The following is an 18,451-nucleotide window of genomic DNA, read 5'->3' on the forward strand; positions in this document are numbered from 1 at the left end:
TTTGGTTATTTATAATCTCCTTTTTCCTGTGATACTAAGTCGTATTCTCTTTTTCTGTGGGGGTATAAAGGTCTTTATTATTCATTTCCTGCAGTCTTTCATTCTTTCACCCCAACACAAACATTGCTTTCAGGCATAAACCAGTAGGAAGGCAGAATAATGGACTAGACTCTGCCTTAGACACTTGATAAAGAGACAAATTTACAATTACCTTTAAGTTGCATGTAATCTTGTTGCACCCCATAAAGGTTGTTAAATTCAGATGATTGGTTGCTATGACTGGGCAGTGAGTGGGAAGTTCACTTACACCTTTGAAACTCTAAAGACATGTTTCTCATACTCAGCCACAAGAGAATTTGGCCAAATGAAACACCAATTTTCTCCATTTTGCTTCTATAGATAAATAGACGATAGACAGACAGATAGATAGATAGATAAGTAGATAGATAGACATGTAGATTCTAAAGGTAATTCTAAAGATCAAACACAAGTCAAACAAAAAACAACCACCAAAGTCATTGACCAGTCAGTGTCAATATGATGATCTTTTTAATTCTTATCATTGAATGCTTCAGGGTTAAAGTCAATTTTTAAAAATGTACTTTCCATCTTAAAAATACATAGGTCATTGATCTATTATTATATAATTATTTATTATAATTATATTTGTTATAATATTGATTATTATTATTATTAATTATTGAGAATGGGAATGTTTTATCTTAAAATAATTTCATAGATATAGGGAGGAAATTTCATGACAGTAGTCAATAAAATATCATGAAGCATGGATATGGAAAGGTAAATAGATAAATTCGATATGGAGGGGTAAATAGCCTCCTTTCATTTATTAGGAAACTGTGGGGAAGAGAGGTTAAGAAGTTGAAAGTCACACAGGTAAAGAATGTCAGAATTAATCATCTAACTCCAGGGTCAATAATCTTTCCACTGGTTCTATACCTTTATGCCTCTTAGAATTCCCAGCCTCCTTCAAGGTGCAGCTCAGCCACCAAATGCTCTAGAAGGCGTTCCATGACTACCCCAGTCATTAGGGTCCTTTCACCCCAGTCATTAGTGTCCTGTCACCCCACACCGAATGTTACTTTGCATATAAATTGTATTTACTTCTGAGAACATGTTTTTACCTCCATTAAAATATAAATTTCTTCAGGTAAGGGACTGTTTCATTTTTGTGTTTTTATATCTAGAGCCTGGTATAGAAAAAAATTTTTAAGAAATGTTTATTGATAATGAAACATAGCACTAAAACCTACCATGATAAAACTTTTCACATATCCTCTACACACTATATTGTAGTCCCTGTGCAATCTTTCTCCTAGTCACAGAGGGTCAAGGGGTTAAATCATGGAGATTTTACAACAGCAATCCCAGGTGGGAATCTTGAAGCAAGTCTATTAGTCCAAATTTACTTTAGGCCAAAGTGAAAGACCCTACTCATTTATTTCTGCTTAAAACAGATGAGATTTCAGATGGAAATGTGTATTTCAAAATAAGATTCATTGCCATGCAATAGGATATAAAACTGGATTAAGGATCAGAATGACGAATTTGGAAGATGACTTTGCCAATTGTGTTTTTGGCTGATGGATGAAAAAGGTAAGACATAGTAATTACTATGAAGATATGAGTCTGTAAAAAAAAAAAATCTAAGAGGTAAAATGTGCTTATATCTATGATATATTAAATTTAATGTAACAAATATCTAGCTTCAGAGATAAATAACTGATACATCTTGACTATATGATCTAGTGCTCTTGAAAAGAATGTTAATGTCAGAGGATCATAGATTTGAGATGGAAAAAAATTTAGAGGCCTGTGGTTCTAAAACCTTTATTTTAGACATAAGGACTCTGAGGCAAAAGAAGATTAATTGACTTTACATAAGAAATTTTTGCCTTAATTTTAATAATAACAGAAGAAGTAAAATTTTTCTCTCATTTCCTTTGGTTGCTGTTTTTTTTTTTTTTGTTTCAAATGAAGGATTGCAATAACTTGTACACACAAATGTATGCCAGTGAATAAAAAGCAAAATGAAAGCCAAGAAATAGCAATATTTGGGTATGAAGGATGCCTTTTTTATTATACACACACACACACACACACAAACACACACAATAGTATGAACCTATCATACTAACTCATGCTCCAAGTCACTCATTTAGTAAGTACTAGGATTTTAACCTAGGTGTCATGATTCTAACTCAAACATTCTTTTTACTATACCACCACTTGATGTTGCTTTGGATTCATCAGGATTAGGTTAGAATCTCAGTACAAGTAGGTCCAAGGCAGGGTGACCTTGGGAAAAAGTTAGTATGATAAGTTCATTAATCTAGAGATGAAATATACTTTTTTACAATTGATGGAACTGAGGCAAATGGCAATCACATAGGTATCAATTATCTGAGGCAGATTCATACCCAAAGTCTGTGATCCCAGAGCCAGTCCTTAAAAAAAAATATGCCACATTCTCAACTTATGATTGTCTGCCTCAGTTTCCTCATCTGTAAAATTAGTTGGTTCAAATGGATGGCCTATAAGTCCCATTTAGTACTAAGACTGGAATCCTACTGAGTGCATTTCATTAGTTAAAATTATATATGCATATATGATAATTGTAGCATTATCACATATTTAATATACCATATCAAAACATATTACAAATATATTCAGTCTCATATTATATATGTATAATGCATTACATTATAGATAATAAAATGCACATATTACAGTAATACACATTTACCATTCTGTATTAGGATGTATGTACATGTTATATATATATGCATATATATATACATATAAATCATTTTATTTTGCATTTATAATATGTTAGGATATATGCATATATAAAATAAATTTTAAGTTTAGTAAAATCCATAAGTCATATATGGTAATGAGCCTCATGACTGTGTGATCACATTTTACATAGATAAAAGATATTATGATTTGTGTTTCTTATACAGGTCAGTGACCTTGTAGTATTATTGATGAATGGGCTAAATGCAATTTACTGCAGCAGTATAAGTAAATAATGCAATATTTCAATGGTAATGTCTCCTTTTGAAGACTATAGTTATTAAAGGTCAGCCTCTTCCAGTAGATTTATTTGCTATATATCCTGTTGAAAAGTCTAATGACACCCTGACATTAGTCTGAACATGTACTTGGGATTAAAGCCAAAAATAATAAGACGTCTTGAATGTGATGTGAATTGTGATACACAAAAGATGAGTCTTCCCTAACATAATAATAATTTTAAAAAACTATTATCCAAAATACTATCTATCCTTAAATAATGCAAAGTAAATTTTTTTTTCTGTCTAGATCAATAACAGGAATATTAAAGGGTTATTTCTTACAGTATCTAAAGGGGAAAATAATTTATTACTTGGTATCAGCTGCTTTTTGTAAATATTGAAAACTGAAAACATAAGAGGCAGAATAATTCACAGGCAATTTTATGCATATTATTTCTGTGTTTGTAGAGGCAGGGGCCATAATGGATGGAGCACTGGTCTTGTACTCAGAAAGATCTGGGTTCAAATTCTTATTGTACTACTTACTAGTTTTTTGACCATCAGGATCTTATAAATAAGGAAAAAAAATGAGTCCTAGGAAGGTAAACTAAGTCCCTTGAACAAGATCACAGAGGCTGTAGTTTACACTGTGACATGCTTGAGAGCATGCATTTTTTTTTTTTTTTTGCCTTTCTTTGGAACATAGTGCCTGGAGTAAAAGAGACAGTTCAAACTGGCCTTAGACACTACCAGCTATACAACCCTTAACACGTCATTTAACTTCTCTCTGCCTCAATTTCTTCAATTGTAAAATGGGGATAGCAATTTCACCTGCCTTAGGGAGCTGTTGGGACTGTCAAATGAGATAATATTTGGACAGTTCTTAGCACAGTGCCTGGTACATCATAGGCATTTAATATGTCTTTGTTTCCTTTCTCTTCCTACTCTTTACCTAGACCTTAGCATTGCTAAGTGGTGTAGTCGATAGACCCCTGGATCTGAAATCAAGATGACATTTATCTTCCTGAGTGAAAATCCAGCCTCAGACATTTAGTAGTTGTATGATCCTGGACAAGTCACTTGGCCCTATTTACCTGAGTTTCTTCACCTATAAAATTAGCTATAGTAAGAATGGCAAACCACTACAATATCTCTGCTAAGAAAAACCTGACTAAAATAAGTAAATAACAACAAAATAGATTCATGCTAGGGCCCTTCCTCTGTAACAACACTGGATTTACCTCCCAAGTACTTATTTAGAAATTGTTTTGTATACACACACACACACACACACACACACACACACACATCTACACATATTCCTGTAAAATCTCCTAAAAGAATTCAAGCTCCTTTATAGTAAGTATTATTTCATTTGGTTATGTTTTGTTTTTGTGTCCTCTGCACCCAATATAGCACCTATCATGTAATATGTACTTAATAAATGCCTGCTAATTGGTCAACAAATATTCACTATGCTAAAAATAATATTATTCAATGAATATTATATATACATATATATACTTACACTAGATTACAGGGCTTTAAATAAAATGGCTAGTTAGCACTTGTCAAATCTAGAATAGAATATTTGCAAAGCTTCTTCATTTAATGACTTAACAATGGACATTCATGCTGGCTTTATTCCGATGCAATCCATAATATTGAACTTTCTTTTCCCTGCTATGTCTGGAGAACATGAAGGCTATTAAAAAAATCTCTTGACCAATCAAACAAGAATATTTTGGAGTTCAAGCCAAGTACCTCTCATTTTTATTACCATACTTACAAACTATATATTTCCCAGGAGCTGAAATCATTGCAGTATTTAATTGCTTGACAATTATTTCTGTTACATCAGTTTAGTGGTTAAACTAATTATTTATATTATCAAAACAAATCAGCACTAGAGGCTAATTAAACTAAAGGCATCATCCTCCAACATTTTCTAACCAACATATTAAAAAGGTTTAGGTTAATATTATTTTCAGAAAAAAAATGTTACATGCCCTTCAGGTGATCATTTTTACAGGTAGGACTGAAGAATTTTAAACAGTTAACCAAACATGGCGAATTTTATTTCACTCTCAGGAAAATTAGAGATATCAGAACATATCCATTTACTACTTTCTGTGTCAGGTCATTACCTACTTATCCACAAGATGGCAGCTCTGTTTACACGGTCACTGACTCTTATAATCATCTATCCCAGTTTATTTGGCATTTCATAGCAAATATTTTTGATGCCACACATACAACCCTTTTTAAAAAAATTGTAATGCACCATCCTTAATTTTCAGGAAGAACAAGGATAGAATATGGAAGGATATAATGAAAATGATGAAATATTTATATTGCTTAAGAAATTAGGACTTTAAAAACTGTGCTTTAATAACATTCCATAACACTTTATAATATTTAAGGACTCATTTAAATGAGGGTATTATATTAACAAGAGATAGATAGCATTGGGTAGTGAACAGAGAGATCCGTTCATATAAATAAGAAGACCATAATTCAATCACTGTTTCTGACCCTAGGCAAGTTACTTATCCTCTCAGTTTCTGGAAAATCTTCTAGGGCTTTATAGGACAACAGCTATTATACTAATCAATAGAGGGAGTTGTCTTATATAGAATTACCCACACAAATGAAATCACACATCTAAATAAAAAAATAAAGACAAAAAAACAAAAAAAAAGACATCCCCCATACAGAGTGTTAATTCTGAAACAAAGCTTCATTTCAAAGTCAATTTTGAAAACACACACAATACAATAATGTCTAGAGTGCCTATCAAATCACAGTGTCTTTAATTCCACATCAACAATCACTTCTATGCTGATAGCTCCCAGATTCATTATTTTCAAGAGATTTCTTTCTAGGAACCAACCACATTTGTAATTACCTCCAATTCAGCATACTTGATGCTCATCTCATCCCCAACATCCCTCAGTTGCTCTCCCAAATCAGTTCCTGTTTCCTACTTCCCTGTTTCTGTTGGTGATATCTCTATTCTCTCAGTCACCTAATGTAGGCATCACTTTATTATTATCCCTTCACCCTCACACCAACATGAGGTGTCTAAATGCTGCTTATTCAACTTCTGCAAAGTCTTTCAGAGCCATCACCATCTTCAGGGTTCTTTTTCACTATTTAAGTAATTTCTGTTGTCAATGTTTTTCTTTATGTCACTGGAGGATTATAAATCAAGGTTTGACACTGACTTTTCAGGGCATCCATCCCAAACACTTTCTTTTACAGAGGAGGAAATGTCAAGTGACTTTCCCAGGGACATGTAACTAATGTCAGAGGCAGGATTTGAACTGAGTTCCACATCTAATACCCTAACCACTATATCATGCTCAATCTTAATCTTAATTTTTATTTCTGTGAATTTACTACATGTTGGTTTTTGTCTTCTGGGGACTTAGAGAAGAGCTGATTGGTAATCACTTAGAACATCTTATAACCTTTAGCTTTATTAAGCCCCTCTTCTTTTCTTTTCTCTGGGTGCTGCGATGCAACAGAACCTTATAGAAAGGGGTGAGTGATTATCTCTCCTAAGGCCAACATCAAATGGCTTTAGAATATAATATCTAAGGAAGCATGGGGAAAGTTACCCTCTCCTATATGTTTCAAAAAAATATGAATTTCCTGACTCCAAGGGAAAATATGTCCAAAATTTGATTTAAACCAAAGAGACAAATTCATAGCCTTGTAAAATAAATAAATAAACAAAATCATAAGCTCACCATTTTAGACAAATAAATTATTTCATTTAAAAATTCCCATTCCGGGGGTGGGGGGAAGTTAGGTGGCACAGTGGATAAAGCACTGGTCCTGGATTCAGGAGAACCTAAGTTCAAATCCAGCCTCAGACACTTGACACTTACTTTGTGACCCTGGACAAATCACTTAATCCTCATTGCCCTGCAAAAAAAAGGAAAAAAAATTCCCATTATATTTTATCATCTGCCCTGGGTCCCTTACCTGAAAGTAATTTCCCTCATTTGAAATTGCATAGCATTTTGTACATCTCATGCTATTATCATGTTTTATTTTGTATGGATTTTTTTTTTGGTAAATGTCTTCATTCCTCTGAAAAATTGTAAATTCAACAGGAAAGGGACAATGTCTTAATTTGAATATCTACCTAGGCATGTCATCAAGTACCTTGGATATAGTAGATATATAAATATTTATAAATATATAAATAGTAGATATCAAAATGTGTTCAATGGAAACTTAAATAAACTTGTTTTAACAGTTGTGTTATATCTGACATTGAACAACTTCGAGAGGGGATCCAATTGGTATAAGTGACCATATGAACTTACTATAGGCCTTCTTCAGCTATAAATCTTATATATTTTTTAATATGACTTAATAAGAGATCATTTTACTAGTTCATGACTACAAAGGTCTCATTCAATTCAATACAATCTAAATCAATGTGATTCAATTCCAGACTTGAAATCAAGACTCCTGGTTTTCAATACCCCCTCAATCACTTACTATTTCTGTGCTCACTGGCAAGTCACTTAATCTTTATGGGTTTTGGTTTTCTCATTTGTAAAATAAGCATTAAATTACATTACCTACCTCTGAAGGTTATTATGGGGGTAAATACTTTGAAAAAAAAATTTAAAAGCCAGTTATTACCAAGTCTATTTATAAATACAATATGCATTACTTTATAATATATTAAAATGATGAGAAATTAATAATAACAACAACTTTTGGCAACTAAAATCTATAAAGAATGGTGCTTGATACTAAAAATGCCAAAAATTAATATAATTAAAATGATGTTTATAATTTATTAATTTCCTACCATTTAGTCTTCTTTTATGTTTTTCTTTTTCCTCCTACAATGATCAAATACTCTCTCTTTCCCCCTCTGCCTGTCCTCAGAGTATCCATTGAAAGATCACATCAATTCTAATGCCCTTAGCCTTGGAACTCCTTGAAAATAGGGCCTGACTGTTGCTTTGCTAAGTATTCTTGGTGTTTGACACACTACTTTGCATTGTGTAGATGCTTAATAAATGCCTATTGACTATTGATTAACTATACTCAGCTTACGTACATGTGTATGAAACAGAATAATAAAATCAATGAATATTAGAAGAGGAAGGAGTCTTAGAAATCAATATGCCTCCTTCCTTCTGCAAACGATGAAACATTATCAATATTTTTTTAATCCCATAGAGCACATACCATTTTAGGGACATTTAAAACTTATACAAGAAATCAAGGACTTGGTAACTCAGTTAAGAGACCTAGTCTGAAATGAGAGAAAATGTATCTAAACTGTTGAATTAAAGGGAGTGGGGAAAAAAAAGTACATTAAAGGTAGTGTCACACATGGGGGAGTTCTTCATTTTACATATACATACATATATACAACCATATATAGTATAGGTATATATGCATAACAAAAGCACATATATGCACAGGCATGTATTCATGCTTACAGCACATAGGTGTTTCATGTTGTAAATGCAGGAAATTAGCCATAAATAATATGTGGCCTGCATGTTTGTATGTATGTATATACACAGATATGTGTACATTTTTATATGTGTGTACATGCACGTTTTTCTTTAAAATGTATTTTTGGGGGGCAGCTAGGTGGTGCAGTGAATAGAGCACCGGCCTTGGATTCAGGAGGACCTGAGTTCAAATCCGGCCTCAGACACTTAACACTTACTAGCTGTATGACCCTGGGCAAGTCACTTAACCCTAGTTGCCTCACCCCCCAAAAAAATGTATTTCTTTTTGCGTGTGTTAAAGAGTATCCTCTTTCTTTGTCTCCTTCCTCTTCCTCTTCCTTCTTCTAAAATTTCTTCTAGTCCTTTCATCTTCAGAATGAATCAATAGGCAATATACCTGCACTAAAGCCCAATGAGGGAGGTTCTGACCCCTTTGTGAATCAATACCCCATTACTATTGTATGTGTGTGAACATCCTCCCCCACCCCATATACCTGTGATTATCTCTAGGACAACTGTATTATAAAAATCATCTTTCCTTCCTATTTTCCTTCCTTCCTCCTTTCCTTCTTTATTTCTCTTCTTCTTTCTTCTTGTTCCTGTTTTCTCCTCTTCCTCCTGCTCCTTCTTCTAATGGCATAATTACTTTGCTTTAAATGCCTTTATTTCTGACAGTTGCATGATAAGTAATTTGTCAATTCCAATTATTCAATTCTTAATTTCAATCTGACATTGTTTCAGGTTGATCTTGGCTGAGTTATTAAATATTTTGTTATCTTTAAGAAGGTTAAGATGGGCTTGCAATGACTTTATCTAAAATTGGAATTAAAATAGATTGTTCTTCTTGTGTTCTTTTTGTTATGATGAATTATGGGACTTTATTCTGAGCCCTGTGCTACTAAAGTCACTTCATTGGCATCATTATAGTAGAAGTCTGAATCATATATGGACTACTTTGTGAGCTGTCTCTCCCCCTTTCACTGATCTTCAAACTATTTTCTATATTCTAGTCTATGTTATGGCCATACTGGATTGCTTCGTGTACCCCAAACATCCCCTGTATTTTCCCACCTCCATACTTTTTATATCTTTTCTGCCTGTATATTGGTAGGATCGTTTAGAGGATTGAAATTTCACCTTGGAACTAGGAAGATTTGGATTTAAGTCTTTACTCTGATGTATTGATTGAGTGGGTCCTGAGGCAACTCCTTTCCCTTTCAGTGTTCTCTAAGAGAGAAGCTTCAGAAAAGTCATCAGCAAGAATTTATTGAGAACCCACATTGAATAAGGCACTGTGCTAAGTGCTAGGATACAAAGAAAGGTGAAAATAGTCTCATCTCTCAAGGAGATCAAAGTCTAATGGGGGAGACAACATGCCAACAACTCTGTACACACAGGATATAGAGAGGATAAATTGGAAATTATCCCAATCTGCATCTGGATTTAACAGTTCTTTTTTTTTTCCTGGATTTGGAGAGCATTTTCCATCATGAGTCCTTTGGAACTCTCTTGGGCCATTGCATTGCTGAGAAGAATCAAGTCTATTACAGTTGATCAACACACAATGTTGTTGATACTTTGTACAATGTTCACCTGGTTCTGCTCATCTCACTCATCATCACTTCATGCAAGTCCTTCCAGGTTTCTCTGAAATCTCCCTGTTCATCACTTTTTTTTTTTTTTTTGGTGACGCAATTAGGGTTAAGTGACTTGCTGTAATGATTGGAATGACGCCACCTGCTGGATACTTACTGTAGAAGAGTTCTGCCCATGAAGCAAAGGTCTTTGAGGGCAAGACCAGGCTTCAGGAAGTGACGTGGACTAGTGGGAGGAGGAAGGAAGAGACTGGCGCTCGGTCTCACTGTCTTTCCTTTGGACTCTGGTGGAGAGCGGAGCTAGAAATGTGCTCTCCCTTTAATAGCTAGGAATTTAGGCCTTTTTCTCTCTCTTTACCAAATTCTTATTCTCCTTAATAAATGCTTAAAAGTCTAACTCTTGCTAAAGCTTATAATTTATTGGCGACCACTCATTAGATATTTTAGACAGTTTAGCTAGAATTTTAGCCCTTAACATTGCCCAGGGTCACACAGCTAGTAAGTGTTAAGTGTCTGAGGTCAAATTTGAACTCAGGTACTCCTGACTCCAGGGCCAGTGCTCTATCCACTTCGCCACCTAGCTGCCCCTCGTTCATCACTTCTTACAGCACAATAGTATTCCATTACATTCATATACCACAACTTGTTCAGCCATTCCCCAATTGATGGGCATCCTCATTTTAATTAAATTTGAAGGAAGCCATGGAAACCAGAAGATGTTGAGGAGTAAGGGATTTCCAGGCAGGAGGGAAAGTGAGGGAAAATGTCTGCAGTTGAGAGATAAAGTGACATGAACGAGAAAGTCAAGAATGGCAGGTACACTGAACCATAGCTTGTGGAATGGAATAGGTAGAAGAAAACTAAAAAGGTAGGAAGAGGCCAACCCTCCTTAGTAGAGAAAGTTTTCTCATTTAGGAATTTCTAAATGAAATTGCAGGTCCAGTGATTTTTTTTTTTTTGAGTAAATGAGTCAGGAATATCCTGACCCTAATCCTCTAACACACATGCATACATACATACATACATATATACACATGCATACATGCATACATACATATACGTATGTATATTTTACAGTGCTATATAAATGTTGTTGTTACATGAGAGGAACTGATGTGTTTTAAACAGTTCTTCATTACTCATTATTTAAGAACTCATTGCTTAACTTAATCCATGATCTCACAAAGGTAAAATTATTGTTCTAAAGTCACTAAGATTTCAGATCCCAGGATAAAATACTGAAGTTAAGAAAAAATTAAAAAAAAGTTTTGCAATATATACACTATTGGAAAAAATGGTACATTTAGTTATCATTTTTGTCAAATCGCATTTGATTTAATTATGATGAAAAATGACACTACCTCCCAAATCTCAGGTCAAATTTGAAGAAACCCTAAATGGACAGTACAAAGCCATTGGCTTTCCTGCCAGAAACCTTGGGATGAGTTCAAATGCTTAAAAGTTGGTAGATAGAGAGCCCATTAGCTTTCCTGTGCTCCTAAACCAAGTGATTCACTAGTTCACTAATCATTCTAATTAGAGCCTTTGGTGAAAGACCTAATGCTGTACCTTAAAGCAATTTGAGTAGCACATCTTCCTTCTTAGAACTTAGCCAGGGGGGTCATGGAATTTGATTCCATTGCATTCATGTATTCATGCTTCTCTGTTTTCTAAAACTACAAATCACTTTACTCCAAATCAAGATGGGGGCCTTCTCACCTAGGATCCTTGGTAAAGTTAGCACCTTGATTTCAGAAATCTGAACATGATCCCAATTATTCTTCCTCCTTAAAAACTTCTCCTCTCTTGTCTCCTTTCCCACTGCTTATAAGCATATAGAATTTCTCCCTGTCCTTTTAACCTTTCCTTCACACATTCATTGAAAAAACAATACTGGCCTTCTTGTTATTCCTCATGCATGACAATCCTCCAAGCTCATTGACTTAAAGAAAGGTAGATGGGGTGGTGGCTAGGTGGCACAGTGGATAAAGCACCAGCCCTGGATTCAGGAGTACATGAGTTCAAATCTGGCCTCAGACACTTGACACTTACTAGATGTGTAACCCTGGGCAAGTCACTTAACCCCCATTGCCCCACAAAAAAAGAAAAAGAAAGAAAGAAAGATAGATGTCACAATGGATAGAGTGGTGGCATTTAACTAAGGAAGAGGTGAGTTCAAATCATGACTAAGACATTTATTATCTGTGTGCCCATGGCAAATCACTAAATCTCCACTAGCTTCAGTTTTCCCAATTGCAAAACAGAGATGATAATCATCTTTTTGTTGTTTTAATCATCTCCAATTCTTTTTTACCCTAGCCCCCTTTTTTTTTTCTTGAAGAAAATCAAGTAATTTGCTATTTCCTTCTCCAACTAATTTTTACAGGGAAGGAAACTGGGGCAATCAGGGTTAAGTGACTTGCCATGGGTTACAGAGTAGTAAATGCCTTTGGCTGATTTTGAACTCAGGTCTTCCTGAATCCAGGTCTCTTCAACCTACCTACCAGGATTGTTGTGAGGATCAAATGAGATAATGTTTGTTGGGACAGAGCCTGGCACATAGTAGGTGTTTAAAAATGCCTATTTCATTTGTTTCTTCTTTTCTTTGCACTGGTTCTTTCCCATAACTGTAATATTTTCCTTCTTTAATTTCTTTCCTATTAGTCCTCAATGCCTTTTCCCTTAGATCATCTCAGATAGATCTCCCTACATAGGTTTTTGCATTGATCCTAATGTGGAAGAATCTTGAAGCCTTTCACCATATTAGTCGATTGCCTTAGACTACTCTCTGGTCCATTAGGCTTAGCTGTGTACAGGGCAGGTTCTGCCTTGCCCCCTTAAAAAAGAATACAAGCTCTGTGAGGGCCGCCCATTGAGTCAGCTCCCTAAAGATTGGCAAGGATGATGAGTTGTTGTCTTTTATCTTTTGAAAGAACTGCCAAATCGACCATGTCCCAGTTCTCTTTGAACATGCAAGTGTATGTAAATGAAGATTCTCTCTATTTTAATAGAGTATAAGTTTCTTAGGGCAGAAATGGTAGCATTTTTATCTTTGCAATTCTGGAATTTAACACAATTCCTTGTACCCAGTAAGTAATTAATACATGTTTATTAAATTATACTGAATTTATCAAATTGTTTGTAGCACCTTGTTGTCTTGGTTACAGCATCTACTTTACATTATCCCTCATTTTGTTTGTTAATTGTATATTCCAGACCATGAGAATGTGATTTCTAAGATTGATATACAAGGAAACAGATATCTGTAAAAATCAGCTGGAGAAGGAAACGACAGACCACCCTATTGTTTTTGATTAAAAACAAACAAACAAACAAAGAAAAAACACCCAACACATATGTTTATAAAGAATTCAACATTGGGGCGGCTAGGTGGCACAGTGAATAAAGCGCCGGCCCTGGATTCGGGAGTACCTGAGTTCAAATCTGGCCTCAGACACTTGACACTTACTAGCTGTGTGACCCTGGGCAAGTCACTTAACTCCTATTGCCCGCAAAAAAAAAAAAAAAGGGAAGAATCCAACATGATTGGAAAAAAATAAATGACTGAACACCATAACACACTCAGAAAGAATACAGCAGGATAAGATAATTGGGTTCATTGTTAAACCCTAATGCAATGTGGAGATGATCCTCAGTTTCAAGGGATATAACTAGGGTTGTATGGGTAAATTATTAACAACCAGTTCTCCCATTAAGGTCTTGAAAAGAGACTGTAACTGTGTCCATTTAAATTTAATATTTTCTTCTATTTCTTTCCTTAAGCCCAGTCAATCAAAAATCCAAAAAAAAAAAATCAGTACTTAATTTGTTGCATTTGTAGATTTCTGAAATGTAAATACCCACATGGAAAATTAAACAATTGGCCTTGATGAGCCAGTTCAACCTACCTCCAGAAAACCCCTGTGAAAATCAAGACCTCATACCTCCTCCCAGCCTTGAAAAACTCCACGAATAAGTCTTATAATGGAGAGTCTTTAATCTAAGAACAACCTTGTCCATTACAGAGAAGTTTACTACAAAAAGATTGTTTACTGTTGACATAGGGAACTAAATGGAGCATGAAGACATGGAGTAAGACTTGAGTTTGAATCCTGCCTCATAAACTTACTATTTGTGTGACTTTGGACAAATTAGTTAACCTCTCTCAGTCTCAATTGCCTCAAATGAAAAACAGGATAGTTATCAACTTCCTTCAAGGTTTAGCGGAAGACCAAATGAGATAACATATGTAATGCACTTGACTGAATATAGAGTTCTATTTTTAAAATATAAATATATATTATTATTTTTTATTAGGTACAGTCACTCATTGTTAAGAGCAGATGTTGTCATCTGTGACAATGTAGAGCAAAGGTAGCAAACTGACTATCTTTGTCCCACAACACTCAGTAGTGAAACCTGTACCAGCTTACAATGAAACAGAAATATTTAGCAACATAAATAAAAATAAAAAACTCTATCAAGTCATATGTAGTTTTTCTAAATCAATATGTGACCTGTAGGGATCCTTATAAATGGCTTAGTGGTCCCTATTTTAAATTTCTTTTTCTTTTCTTTTTTCTTTCTCTCTCTTTTTTTTTTTTTTGCAGGGAAAAAAAGGGTTAAGTGACTTGCCCAAGGCCATATAGCTAGTAAGTGTTAAGTGTCTGAGACTGGATTTGAACTTAGGTCTTCCTGAATCCAGGGCCGGTGCTCTATCCATTGTGCCACCTAGCTGCCCCTCCTTAACTTTACTTTTAAAAATATTTATTGTATTTTTAAATTATGGGATAAAGCAATCATTTCCATAACATAGTACATATTTTTTAAAAATTGCACATGAAATTGCAGATCTATTATTGAAAACATGCTATTCCTTTTAAAGTAATTGTAGAAATTTTCCCCTTCTTTTCATTTTCCCCTCCCCGCCCAGTCAACCTAGAAAGGACTATCATTGTGTGCAAATATGTGTGTATATCTTTATGTGTGCATGTGTGTATGTATGCATACATGTATATGTATATATGTCTGTATGTATTATATATATGCAAAATTGTTCTATACATACTTCTGTTTATTAGCTATTTTTTTCTGGATGTAGATAGAGTCTTCCTTCATAAGTCCTTTGTAGTTAATTTGGGTATTTATAATAGTCAATATTACTTACTCAAAGTTGTTCTTAAAACAATATTGCTGTTACTATTATTTAATTATTATTAATATTACTGTAACTATTTTTATTGCAATATATCCTTCTCTTCATGGGTATAACATGTTCCCTGAGGAAATGAAACAAGGAGCCTGGGATATTTCATCAACCCCAAAGGACATTCTTTTCTACACTTCATGCTGCTGCCTCTAGCCAGCTTCCTTAGGTCAGAAAAGGGGTCAAGATTTCCTGTGAATACACTTCTTCCTTGAGGTTTGTGCTATCCATATTTTCTTCGGAATCAAAATTCTCATAGCTATTATGTACAGACCCCCAAGTCAATTTCCCATTCTTTCTTAAAGTTTTTGGTATATTGCTCCCAATTGTCTTTTGCTAACAAACTCTTCCTCTCATATAGTAGACTTCAACATGCATATTGATTCTCCCTTTAACCACCAGCTCCTCAAAGCATTAACTTCCCTTGAGCTACTCCTCCACCTCATCTCACCCTCACCCAAAGATTGTCATAACCTTAATCTTGCCATCACCCACAAATGCACCACCTCCATATTTAAGAATTAAAAATCCCCTTATTTGATCATAACATATTGTACTGTCACTTTTCTCTCTGCATCAGCTTACAAAATGCTTTGCTTTGTTATTAATTTATGGGATAAAACAAGCATTTATAGCACATAGTATAATAAAAAATGATTACACAAGAAACTGGAAATGTATTATTTGCAACTTGATATTCCCTTTAAAGTTATCTTATAAAAACATCTGCCATATGATTTCTAATCCCTTGACACTTCCATTCTCAGTCCATCTTCCCTTCAATAACCTCTCTGTCTTCTTTTCCCTCTTGACCCCATGGCAAACCCATTCAACTACTCTCTGTTCTCTCTTAAATCTCTACCTTGTTACCATATTCTTAGTTATGTCTTGCAAAGTCTCAGTCTTGGTTAACTCCCAATATTTGGTGTCCTCACTCCTATACATATGCTGCTGAACAGAGGTGGAAAAAACTCATTTGACTACTCTGACTTGGTCGACTACTAAAGGGTTACTCAACCTCAAGAGGGTTCTCACTGATGCTAGGAAATCCTACTATTTGTCCCTTATCAATTCACTACTCCTTTCTCCAAAGCAGCTTTTTCAAACCTTTGAAACCTTCCTCAAAACTACCATAATTCTCTCCTCCCCCAGTCTCTCAACTAACATCATTGCCTCATTTTTTACAGAAAAAAAAGCCATTTGCCATGAACTCCCTCTTCTCCTGTTCTTCAATTCCTATTACCACTCTTAACTCTTTCACATCTGTCTCACACACTGAACTGACCTTACTCTTTACTAAAGAAAACCCCACTACTTGTTCAAATAAATTTATTGTATTCATTACCTCCAACACACTATGCCCCTTTCATCATCATCACCTTATCACTTATTTTTAATCTTTCCCTGTCTACCAGCCCATTCTCTATTGCCTATAAAAATGCCTATGCATCCCCCAACCTGGAAAAAAAATTCTCACTTGATCCTTCTATTTCTGCTAACCATCATCTTATATCTTTTCTGCCCTTTGTAGCTAATTTCCTTGAAAAGACCATCTACAATTAAAGGTTGACTCCACTTTCTTCTTAACTTATTAACCCCTTGCAATCTGACTTCCAATTTTATGAGCCTCCTGAAATTTTTGTCTTGTGTTACCAATAATCTCTTAGTTGTCAAATTCAATGGCCGTTTCTCAATCCTCATTCTTCTTGATTATTCTGCAGCCTTTGACACTGTTGCTCACCCTCTCCTCCTTCATATTTTTCTTTTCTCTCTAGGTTTTTAGGATAGCACTTATGCCTGGTTTTCCTCCTATATTACTGAATCTTCTGAGCTTCCTTTGCTAGACCCTCATCTAGATCACTCTAACTGTAGGTTTGCCTCAGGATTATGTCCTGGGCTTTCTTTTCTTTCCTCTATATTATTTTACTTGGTAATAATATCACCTCTCACGAATTTAATTCCCAATTTGCATACTGGTCATTCTCAAGTCTACCAATCTTACCCCCACTTCTTTGCTGATCCACAATCATTCATTTCAAATAATTCACTTTTTAGTTATCTCAAAGTGGTTGTGAAACAAACATTCTAAACAAAATGCATTCAAAACCAAACTCATCATCTCCCCCCCTAACCTTTCACCACTTCTACTTTCCCTTTTACCATAGAGGTCAACATTCTCCTAGTCCCTCAAGCTCACAACCGAAGAATATTCCTTTACTCCTCCATATCTCTCAGCCCACATATCCAAACTATTTCCGAAGTGTGTCAATTTCACCTTTGCAGCATCTCTTTAGTATACCACCTTCTCATCTCTGATACTTGCACTGTGCTGTTACAAGCCCCCATCACCTCACACCTGGAATATTGCAATAGCCTGCTGATTGCTCTTTCTGCAACAAGTCTATACCCACTCTAATCCATCCTCCATTCAGCCTACAAAGTGATTTTCCTAAAGTTCAGTTCCAACCATATTATTTCCCTATTCAATAAACTCTAGTGGCTCCTAATGACTTTCATGATGAAATACAAAATGTTCTGTTAGGTTTTGAACCCCTTCATGAGTTTATCCCTTACAACCTTTTGATTTTTCTTATATATTTCTCTCCAATATGTGTTTTGTGATCCACAGATGATGCACTATATTAATCAATGAATTTTGCAAGTTTTATTAAGAACCTACCACATGTCAGACACTGTGTTAGGTGCTGGAGATAAAAAAGACAGAAATTTAAGAGTGCCTGAACTCAAGGACCTTGCATCATAGTGGAAGAGACAATAAATACATGTGTTCACACACACATACACACACACTTATTCACACATAGAATTATATATATACACATACATACATACACTCACATATATATTTAGGTATATACATATATACCTATGTAGATATACACACAAACATATGTATATATATATATATATACACACACACACATATAATTTATAGTTTCTTTATATACAATGTAATTAAGATATAGAATTTAATATGGAATACAAAAGTATATATTATATATCTAAGGATATAACATATACTATATATTGCATACATGTATACACACAAAATAATTAAATGATAAATTTTCCAGGGAGACACTAAAATCT

The 18,451-nt window shown here is 34.7% G+C and overlaps 1 protein-coding gene across 1 annotated transcript in view; it reads right to left on the minus strand.

Annotated features, from left to right (window-relative positions):
• Positions 1-18,451, minus strand: part of MGAT4C (MGAT4 family member C) — a 749,687-nt gene that overhangs the window by 325,315 nt on the left and 405,921 nt on the right. The gene's annotated exons all lie outside the window — the stretch shown is intronic.

The sequence above is a fragment of the Dromiciops gliroides genome, chromosome 5 (assembly GCF_019393635.1).
Source record: "Dromiciops gliroides isolate mDroGli1 chromosome 5, mDroGli1.pri, whole genome shotgun sequence".
NCBI classification, from domain to species: domain Eukaryota; kingdom Metazoa; phylum Chordata; class Mammalia; order Microbiotheria; family Microbiotheriidae; genus Dromiciops; species Dromiciops gliroides.